Source organism: Callithrix jacchus, chromosome 7 (assembly GCF_049354715.1).
Source record: "Callithrix jacchus isolate 240 chromosome 7, calJac240_pri, whole genome shotgun sequence".
Lineage (NCBI taxonomy): Eukaryota > Metazoa > Chordata > Mammalia > Primates > Cebidae > Callithrix > Callithrix jacchus.
Window position 1 is genome coordinate 95,952,150 of NC_133508.1, and position 11,362 is coordinate 95,963,511.

General features: G+C 41.8%; 1 protein-coding gene and 1 long non-coding RNA gene across 14 annotated transcripts in view; one reads left to right on the forward strand and one right to left on the reverse strand.

Annotated features, from left to right (window-relative positions):
• The window catches only part of LOC128928178 (uncharacterized), a 173,414-nt gene that overhangs the window by 85,278 nt on the left and 76,774 nt on the right, over positions 1-11,362 (forward strand). For 3 of the 13 annotated variants that reach the window (XR_013520130.1, XR_013520121.1, XR_013520131.1), the window contains 2 exons: positions 5,581-5,689; positions 7,114-9,318. The exons of 7 other annotated variants lie outside the window; for them this stretch is intronic. The gene's annotated coding sequence lies outside the window, so the exon portion shown is untranslated. Of the gene's footprint in view, positions 1-3,148; positions 3,413-5,580; positions 5,690-7,113; positions 9,319-11,362 lie in introns of those variants that run through there. 3 more of the 13 variants (XR_013520118.1, XM_078331998.1, XR_013520128.1) reach the window with 2 other exon arrangements.
• LOC144577009 (uncharacterized) lies at positions 3,226-9,534 on the reverse strand. Its single transcript, XR_013520132.1, has 2 exons — positions 9,428-9,534; positions 3,226-4,196 (listed from the first exon to the last, which is right to left on the reverse strand). It is a non-coding gene; the product is annotated as an uncharacterized LOC144577009 (long non-coding RNA).

An 11,362-nucleotide genomic window follows, 5' to 3' on the forward strand; every position in this document is an offset into this window, starting at 1 on the left:
TACCCCCATCAAAGTAACTCAGTTCCCAAGGGCTTCTGTCTGCTGAGCCCCACCTTTCTAATTGGAGTTGGCTTTGGTTTAATGTGTAAGAGTGGGCCAAAACAGATATCCATGGGTCCCAGGGTGGTGCAGTCTGAGTTGGTTGAGTTGAATAAATAATAGCTACCATTTATTGAGCACTTACTATATGCCAGATGCTGTTCTAAACACTTTAAATAAATTTTAGATTCTGGTCTATCTATTATTCTTCTTATTTTATGGATGAGGGAACTGAGGCGCATAGTCTGGTTATGAGCAGCAGAGCCAAATATTGTCTTCAGCAGTCAGACGTCGGCATCTGCATGTTGAAGTACTATGCCAGCATTGCCTCCTGACGTGACACTTGTATGTGCCCATATTTAGATGACGAGAAACCCTGAAGTATCAATTAGACACCTATAGAATTATATAACTTGGACTTGTTGAATCCCAGGATTGGATTGGTCCCTAAGATAATAAAGCCCAATGACCATTATATGCTGGGATTCCCCACAGACATTATCCAGCTTTTGCTTATGTAACTCCATTGATGGGAAGCTCATTGCTATATGAGACATTCCATTTCATCACAGGACAATTTAACCTTAATGGTAGTGCTGGTGACTTAGTGTGCAAATGGAGTATTTTCCCTAATCATGTTGGTTATCTGTAAAAGAGATCACTCAAGTGACTGGTTAGCAGAGTACCTAGTACACTGTGGGCACACAATAAATGTTCATTCCTTTCCTTCTCTTGTCATCACAAATTTAAAAGAAAATAAATTGTCTCCTCACTCTACTGTTGGGAAAGTATGTTTCCAAAATAATATCAGGCTCGTGCCTCATTTGAAAGGAGAAACGTTCAATAGGGCCGGATGATCCAATTCCCGTGTTCTTTCTTTTTATTCCTTCTTCTCCTTCCTTTCCCAAATGGTTTGTGAAGATGCATTTGCTAGACATTTGCTAGGCATGGGCTGCAGACAAGAACAGAACACAGTCCCTCCCTGTGGGGAGTTCATGTCTACCAGGGAACCTGCCACATAAATAACCTGCAATTAGGTGTTTAACAATGCTGAGGGAACCCAGCAGGAGGAGTGGCTAACTCACTGTGTCCACTAAGTAGGTTCTCCATAATCCACTGGGCAATATTTTTGACACCTCCTGGTAAACTTGGGCTATGTAATTAAAAGAAATGTTTGCATTTGAAAACAGTTTAAAATTATCCCCTGATGTATGCTTTTATGAATGAGGGGCCATGTCATTTTAGTAGAAGACATTCTAGGGACTGAAATTGATCCCATTCTTCTTATCTACTCCCAGGCATTGACCCTATACCAGGGCCCCTCTGCCTCATTAATTTCTACCTTTCTAGTAGACCATTCCCATCAATGCATAAACATGCTACGAACCCAGCCACGTGTTAAAAAGAAACTCTCCATTGATCCCTATCCCCTCCTCGTTTCTCTGTTCCTCTTTCCAGACAAAATCCCCGAAGAGTTGAACCTGCTTACAGTCTCTGCTTTCTCTCCTCCTATTCTCTTGAACCTATTCAATCAGGCTTTTATCTTCACTTCACCCAAACAGAGATTTGTCAAGGTCACTAAGCATTATTCTTTACCAAATCTGGAACTCACTTGCCACCCTAACCAAGGACTGATTTCACTCTTTGGGGCACTCTTTTCTTAAAACACTTCCTTCGTCTTCCAGGAAGGGAGTCTCTGGGTTTTCTTCCTGCCTTAACAAGCCCCTCCTTCACAGCTTTCTTGTCAGGTCCTCCTCCTCTTACTAACTGGAGTGCTCCCAGGACTGGTCCTCTTTATCTTCTCTACCTCCATTTAATCCCTTGGGGATTTTGACTGAGGCCTATGGCTTTAAATAACACGTGTTCTGAAGAATGGCAAAAGAATCTCTCCAGCTTGCCTTTTTCCACCTTCCCTGCCCTCTCCATGGGATCTCCATTAGGCACCTTAAATGTACGATATTTAAAAGAAACACCCTGGCTGGGCACAACGGCTCATGCCTGTAATCTCAGCACTTTGGGAGGCTGAGGCAGGAGGATCACTTGAGGTCAGGAGTTCAAGAACAGCCTGGCTGACATAGCAAAACCCTGTCTCTACTAAAAATACAAACAAAAAACAACAACAACAACAAGAAACTAGCTGGACATGGTGGTGGGCACCTGGAATCTCAGCTATTTGGGAGGATGAGGCAGGAGAATCGCTTGAACCCAGGAGGCGGAGGTTGCAATGGCCCAGATCATGCCACTGCACTCCAGCCTGGGTGATAGCATGAGACTCCATCTCAAAAAAAAAAAAGAAAAGAAACATCCTGATTCTCATTAACCATTAACCTGCTCCTTGCCCATATTTTTCATCTCTGAATATAGCAACTTTATTCTTCTAGTTACTTAGCCCTGAAGTCATGTGGGACTCTTCCTGCCCACACCCCACCTTCAAACCATCAGCAGATCCTGAAGCCTTCTGCTGAAAAATAGATCCAAAATCTGACACTTCTCATCACCTCAGGCTACATGTCTCCTCAGGGAGCCATGCTCCTTTCTGGCCTGGTTGCTTGCAGTAGCCTCTTAATAATTGGTCTCCCTGTTTCCATCCTTGCTGCCCTTCACACTGTTGTTCATGTGGGAGTCGAAGGGATCTTTTAACATGCTAAATCACATTGTGGGCACTGCTTTGCCCAAAGCCCTCCAATGACTCCCATCTCATCTGGGGCAAAACCCAACATTAATTCCACTTCCTACAAGGTCCCCATGAATTGGACTGCTCACTTCTCCTTGGCTTCCTCTCCTGCCAACCTCCTTATCCCTCTGCTGCTCCAGCCACACCAGCCTTCTAGCTCCTCTACAATGTGCCAACATGTTCCCAGCTCAGGGCCTCACGCCTTGCTCTTCCTCCTACCTGGACACTTTTCCACCACGATGTCCACAGGCCAGCTCCTCACTTCTGCCCTGCCTCCTCAGAAAGTACTTCCCAGGCAATCTATATAAACGATTAATACTATCCAGCAATGCTATCATCTCTATTCTGCTGATTTTTTTCTCCACTGTGCTTATCACTTCTTAATGTAGTCTGTATTTATACATTTGTTAGCAATCTGCTTTTTTTCCCCTACAGCTTGAGGTCTCTGATGCGAATTTGTTTTATCCACTGCCTTTGACCCCAGTGTCTAGAACAACGCTGGCACCTAGCAGCTACTCAAGAAATATTTATTGAAAGAATAAGTTGGAAAATGTGTGTTCGAATCCCAGCTCTGCCTCTAACTCCCACTGCAACCTGGACAAATGCCTTCACCTTTGTGCCTCGGTATCTTCAATCTGAAGTGAAAAACACCATTCTTGTCCTTCCAAATTCAGCAGATGGTTAACAAAGTCCAGTGAGGTATAGATCATGAAAGTATGTTATAATGAAGACATAATATATGCAACCAGTAAAAGATCATGTCCAAAACTGGTAGATTTATCTTGGGTACAAGAAGAATGTTATAAAAATATATGGGCCCTTGATCATCTTTCAGGACTCTCTTTGGAGCAGCCTGGTTTGAAGAAGAGGGGAAATAAATTTTTATAGTAAAACAGATCCCACTGGGTGCCAGGCAGTGGATTCCTGGTATGATCCAACTTAATATTTAATACAGTTCTGCCTGATAGGCTATCTGAGTTTCCTGAGGGGAATTGCCTTGTGTTTTCAGCTTTGTAATCTCAGCATCTGGCTCAGAGTAGATATCAATATGAGTTTACTAAATTGGGCTTAATTGCATTTTTTGCTGAGGAAAAGACTCAGGGACAGTGAGCAACTTCCCTGAGGGTGCACAGGTAGTGGGTGGTGTTACTGTTCCGTGCCACAGCCAGATTCAGCACTCCATGCTGCAAAAGTGCTGCAGAAAACAGCCAGACACTCATTTTGGCTTAAAGTCTCTTAAAGCCTATCATGGGTAATTGGCAACAGTCTTTGCCCATACATCTTCCTCAGAGCAGGCAGTAGGCTGTGTGCAGCCGGCACAATAACTTCTCTTTAATGCCCTTTGAAAGAATCCTGGCAAAGTCTTCAGTTTTAGGGGAGGGAAGAGTCCAGGAGAAGGCCTCCTTCCAAACAGGCTTGGCTTTGCAGCACCTCCCAAGTTTTGATGTGCAGTTTCAGGGTTTCAGAATGGCCTCCATGGTTGCTATGGAAATAGAGCAACAAATATTTGCAGGCTGGTAACACCTTCCCCCCAGAAGCCTAGTCAAGAATGTTTGGGACAAGGCCCCTGCCCACCAGGCTGCTGTTGTTGCAGCTGAATGCCGCTTTTGTGATCAGCCTCCTGGCCTGCCACCAGGCTCCAAAGAAATGACTCGGCCCAGATCTTTCTAAATAGTGTTTGTGTTTTAGTTGTCCACAAGGGGGGTGGGGGCAGCTCGACAGAACTTTAAGAAAATCATCCGGACTATGGCTGATTGTCAAGACAAAAATAATGCTAAGTCTTACTTTGCAAATATCATTCAGAGAGCCATGCCAGGTTGCTTTGGGAATAATGCAAGTTGCCACTCACGGAGCACCAGCATGTGTGGGGAGCTCTGTTCTCAGAGGGTCCTCACAGCAGCATAACCAGATAAGTGTCGCCATCTTACAGATGAGAAAATGAATGTTCATGGGAGACACATAAGTTGCTTCAATTTATTATTTATTTTTTTTAAGACGGAGTTTCACTCTTGTTACCCAGGCTGGAGTGCAATGGCACGATCGCGGCTCACCGCAACCTCTGCCTACTGGGTTCAGGCAATTCTCCTGCCTCAGCCTCCTGAGTAGCTGGGATTACAGGCACACGCCACCATGCCCAGCTAATTTTTTGTATTTTTAGTAGATGGGGTTTCACCATGTTGACCAGGATGGTCTCGATCTCTTGACCTTGTGATCCACCCGCGTCAGCCTCCCAAAGTTCTGGGATTACAGGCTTGAGCCACTGCGCCTGGCCACTTCAATTTATTTAACTAGTAAATGGTGGTGTGGTGCTGAGGTTGAAATGTCTGATTGTTATAATGACTACTGGCATTATTGTATAAAGCTCCCTAGATTTCAGTCAGTGACTGGGAACATTTCAGAGCCTCTCACCTTGCACACTCTTACGAGAAAAAGAGAGACAGTGAAATGGAGAATTTTGGCCTTAGCTGAAAGTTAATTTTATTTGTTCGTGGGAACTTGATGTGCTTGCTTATCATTGCAGACCAGGCATTGTGCGATTTTGCCAGAATGGGAAGGTCCATGGCTTCCCATCTGGCTCCAGTTCTGTTTGGGAGAAAGGAGGCAGTGAAGGAAATTTGACATAACGGCAGGTGTTACTTTGAGGGTTAGAAAGGTACCATTGTCTTTTCTGCAATAAACTGCCAGGTTTTCACCTGCTGTCAAATTGCAAATTCACTTACCATTAAAATGTTGGGTCATGACTTCATTAATTTAGTAAGTCTTTATTAAATGCCTACTGAGGGTCAAGCACTGGGTCGATCATTGGGGATAGAGAAATTAATAATATTTGTTTAACAAGTATTTATTAAGTGTCTGCTCTCTGCTAGGTACTACGTAGGGCCTGGGGATATCGCTCATTCCATCTCCTCAAGGGATTTACTTGTGGATAAACCAAGTAAACGGGCACTTGCCACAGAAAGGATGACTTCTTCACTTGTAAGTATAGGACACTAAGGGGGCACCCAGCAAGGACACTTAAATTAGTCTTAACCTGCTTTGTCCAACTTGGCAGCCACCCATGGGTAGAGAACACATGAAATATTGTCAGGATAAAACACATACTGAATTTCAAAGTCCTAGTATGAAAAATAGAATGTATGTATCTCATTAGTAATTTAAATTGGTTATATGTTGAAATGATAAGATGTTTTGGGTTAAATAACATATATTATCAAAATTAATTTTTCATGTGTCTCATGATGCTGTGTAAGCCATCCAGCAACTCTGTAAGGTAGATGTTGTTCTTATTGACATTTAAGTGATACACAATGGGCTTAGAGTGGTAAATGACTTACCCAAGGTCACATGACTTAGAAAGGGTAATTCAGATGTCCAAAATCATAAATTGGACCTTCCTTCAGAGAAAGCCCATTGATAATTTGGTTTAGGAATTGGGCCTTTAATAAGAAGTTAGTTGTCTTCTCTCAATGTGTATTAATATTCTCTGTAGAGAACCCAGGAGTATGTCAGAAACATAAAATATATCCAGTCATACATCAGTTTTAGAGAGCAGGGCAGATGAATTCTGAAAGCAAAGCATTTATGTCTGTTGTAGAGACAGGCTCGTTGTTCCCAAATAGCTGCTCTCTCCTTCCTCCTTAACAGTACAACCCCTGATTTATATTTTAATTTTTTTTAAATTTTATTTTAGAGACAGGGTCTCACTCTGTTTCCCAGGCTGGAATGCAGTGGCATGATCATGGCTGACTGTAGCCTCAAATTCCTGGCCACAAGTACTCCTCCTGCCTTGGCCTCCCAAAGTGTTGTGATTGCAGGCATGAGCCACTATACCCATCCAGAACCTCTGATTTTTAGCTGGGCATGTTGTTGCTAAAGATGAAATCTTGCAACATCGGGGCTCCATTATAGCTAGGTATTTCCAGGTAACTAAGTGCTGGTTCATGAGATGTAAGCAGAGGTAGGGTTTGCAACTTCTGAGAAGTGTTCTTAAATGCAAGGGCTACCCCCTTGTCCTGCTCTTCCTCCTTCTTGCTGAATGGAGCAGCCATCTTGCACCAGTTAGGATGTTGAGGATGGCAGAGCAAGAAGTTAGAAGGAATCTGGGTCTCTGCCGCTAGAGAGGGCTATTTCAGTCTATGATTATTTCCCTCTTGACTTCTGTTACTATGTGAGAGAATAGAACATCATGATTATATATTACATATGTTATCAAGATTAATTTTTCATATGTCTCATGATGCTATGTAAGCCACTCAGCAACCCTGTGAGGTTGATATTATTCTTATTGTCATTTAAGTGATGCTATTCTTATTGACATTCAAGTGATTGTGAGTTTTCTGTCATATACAGCTGACCATAATTGTCATAATACCATGTATGAAAATTTTCTCCAACTACAGGCATGCCTAACTTTATGGAGCTTCATTTTATTGTGCTTTGAAGATATTGTTTTTCTTTTTTCTTTTTTTTAAACAAATTGAAGGTTTGTGGCAACCCTGCATCGAGTAGTCTCTCAGTGACATTTGTTCAACAGCAGGTGCTCACTTCCGGCATGCTTCTACATCACGTTTTGGTAATTCTCTCAATATTTCAAATGTTTTCAGTATTACTGTATCTGTTATGGTGATCTGCTATCACAATCTTTGATGTTACTATTGTCATTGTTTTAAGGTATTACAAGTTGCTCCCATATAAGATGGTAAACATAATTCACCAACTGGCTATTCCCCATATTTCTCCCTCTCCTTGGGTCTCCCTATTCCCTAAGACACAACAATGTTGAAATTAAGTCAATATAACTCTACAACGGCCTCTAAATGTTCAAGTGAAGGGAAGAGTCATATCTCTCATTTTAAATCAAAAGCTAGAAATTATAAAGCTTAATGAGGAAGGCATCTTGAGAGCTGAGACTGGCTGAAATCTAGGTCTCTTGCACCAAACAGTTTGCCAAGATATGAATGTGAAAGAAAAGTTCCTGAGGGAAACTGAATGCACTATTTCAGTGAACATACAAATAACAAGAAAGCTAAACAGCCTTAGTGCTGAGATGGAGAAAGTTTTAGTGGTCTAGGTAGAAGATCAAACCAGCCACAACAGTCCCTTAAGTTAAAGCCTAATCCAGAGCAAGGCCCTAACTCTCTTTCATTCTAAGGAGGCTGAGAGTGAGGAAGCTGCAGAAGAAAAGTCTGAAGCTGGCAGAGGTTGGTTAATGAGGTTTAAGGAAAGAAGTCTCAATCTCATAAATGTGGAAGGTGAAGCAGCAAGTGCTGATGTAGAAGCTGCAGCAAGTTATTCAGAAGGTCTAGCTCAGATCACTCATGAAGGTGGCTACACTAAACAATAGATTTTTCAATGTAACTGAAACAGCTTTCTATTGGAATAAGATGCCATCTAGGACTTTGATAGCAAAAGAGAAGTCAACACCTGGCTTCAAAGCTTCAAAGGATAGATTGACTTTTGTTAATAATGCAGCTGCTGACTTTAAGTTGAAGCCGATGCTCATTTACTAATCCCAAAACCCTGGGCCCTTAAGAATTAGGATAAATCTACTCTGCCTGTGCTCTACAAATGAAACATCAGAGCTAGATGACAGTACATTTGTTTACCACATGGTTTAGTAAATATTGTAAGCCCAATGTTGAGACATACTGCTCAGAAAAAGATTCCTTTCAAAGTGTTACTGCTCATTGGCAATGCACCTGGTCACCCAAGATCTCTAATGGAGATGTACAAGAAGACAGATGTTTTCATACCTGCTAACACAACATCCATTCTGCAGGCCATGGATCAAGGAGTAATTTCAACTTGCAAGTCTTATTATTTAAGAACTACATTTCATAAGGCTATAGCCATCATAGATAGTGATTCCTCTGATGGATCTTGGCAACGTACATTTGAAACATCGTGGAAAGGATTCGCCATTTTAGATGCCATTAAGAACGATTGTGATTCATGGTAGGTCAAAATATCAGCATTAATATGAGTTTGGTAGAAGTAGAACCTAACCCTGATGGATAACTTTGAGAGATCCAAGCTTCAGTGGAGGAAATCACTGCAATGTGGCAAAAATAGCAAGAGAACTAGAATTAGAAGAGGAGCCTGAAGATGGGACTGAATTGCTGCAATCTCATAATGAAACTTGAATGAAGGAGAAGTTGCTTTTTATGGATGAGCAAAGAAAGTACTTTCTTGAGATAGAAACTACTCCTGGTAAAGATGCTGTTTCTATTGTTGAAATGACAACAAAGGATTTAGAATATTACCTAAATTTAGTTGATAAAGCATCAGAAAGACCTGAGAGGATTAGCTCCAATTTTGGAAAGAGTTCTACTATGGATAAAATTCTATCGAATAGCATCGCATGGTACAGAGAAATCTGTCACAAAAGATGGAATGAAAGGAAACATCAGTGGATGCAGTAAACTTTACTGTTGCCTTATTTTAAGAAATTGCTGCAGCCACCCCAGTCTTCAACAACCACCGCTATGATTAGTCAGTAGTCATCAACATCAACACAAGATTCTCCGCCAGCAAGATTACAACACACTGAAGGCTCAGATGATGGTTGCCATTTTTTAGCAATAAAGTTGTTTTTAATTAAGGTATGTACAGTGTTTTTAAAGACATAATGCTATTGCACACCTATCAGACTATAGTATAGTATAAACATGACTTTCATATACATTGAGAAGCTAAAAAATGTGTGTGACTTACTTTATTGTGATGTTTCCTTTATGGCTGTGCTCAGCAACTGAACCCACGATATGTCTGAGGTACGCCTGTATGTCAGAAATGAGATGGTTATAACAGAAAGATTCCTGGAGTCAGAAAAGTCAGAGGCTAAATTCTTTTTGGAATGTTTCATCTTCAAAGTTTTCATGGATCCATATTTTAAATAAGCAAATTTTATTTTTGAGAAATACATGCAAATAATTTAAAAACCCTATTTAACACAAACTATTAGATGATTTAAAAAACAAGTCCCCTTCAATCCTTTAGTCTCTATTCCTCTAAGCCCCTCCTTTGTCACCTCCCCAAAAGCAGTTTCTTGTATGTCCCTAAAGCAGTCTCAGCATAAACACATAAAGGAATATATATGTATATATATATTTTTTTTCCTTGGGACAGAGTCTTGCTCTGTCACCCAGGCTGGAGTACAGTGGCATGATCTTGGCTCACTGCAACCTCCACCTCCCAGGTTCCAATGATTCCCTTGCTTCAGCCTCCTGAGTAGCTGGGATTACAGGTGCCACCACCACGCCTGGCTAATTTTTGTATTTTTAGTAGAAATACAAAAACCAACAGGGTTTCACCATGTTGGTCAGGCTGGTCTTGAACTCCTGACCTTGTGATCCACCCACCTTGGCATCCCAAAGTGCTGGGATTACAGGCTGAGCCACTGCACCTGGCCACATATGTGTGTTTTATTATGTTTTAATTTTCCCTAGTGAGAGCACATGATGCAAACAGGCACTCCATTTTTTTGTTTTTTCACTTAATGGCATATTTTTGAGATGATTCCATGTAGGTCTACCTCAATTTTTTTTTCTCATAGATTTTGTCACGTTATTTAGCCTTGCTGTGCCTCCATTTCCTCGTCTATAAAATGAGACTGACAAGACTTAAATGCTATGTACGTATGTGTATGGTAATTAGCATGGACTAGCACATGGCGGTGCTCCATAACTCTGGCTCTTTTGCTCTTGCTATCTGCCTCATGGCCCAGTCTATGTCAGACACTACCTACAACACTGGTCACCTGTCTTCAGGAAGATCACAGTAGAACTGAGTGGATGAGTTTCATAGGAAAATACAGCACCCAACAAGATGAGTACCCCAAAGAGGTGCAAAGAACATGCGAAGCACAAACCAAAGTCATGGAGCAACCTGGAGTCGGGCAGACTGGCATTTGAGAGGCATGTAAATGTGGACAAGTTAGCTCTCCTTTCTGAGTCTCAGTTTCCACATCTATAAAATGGGGGTAATAAATATTCACTTACCTGTAAGATTGTTGGAAGTATCACATTAAATGAAGCATATAAAGTACTGATCATACTTTGCACAGTATACACAGTATTTGCACAACAGAAATTATCAATAAACATAACTGGCATTATCCTAGTGTTTGGGCTGAGGAGATCTGGGCAGGCTTCCTGAATGAGGTGGCTTTTGAGCTCAGATCTGAAGTATGGATAAGACATAGGAAGGGCATTCCAGATGAAAGTGAGTTAGTATATTAGCAAGGGCAAGGAGAAGGGAAAATAAAGGGTAACTCTGAAGAATAGCAACACACAGACCCATCTAAAGTGAAGGATTCAAGGGTGTATAGAGGAAAAAATGGGAAAAGTAGGCTGAGGCTTCAGCAAGATGACCTTGAGTGCTGAGCTGGGGGTTTAGATTAGGGAGCCAGTCAAGAATGTCTGAACATAAGCACATGACACTCATAATGTGTGGTTATGGCAAATCACTTAACTTCTTTGAAAGGAAGGTTGGTAGGGTGGAGGCTGGGAATCCAGGCAGGACAAAAGATGATTGGGGCCAATGCTGAGGACGGGACACTGGCGATGGAGAAGGGGCGCCGCCTCTGAGTCAGAGCCCACCAATCACAGTGACAGGACAGGTTTTGCTCTTTAGACAGTCTTGCGGGAG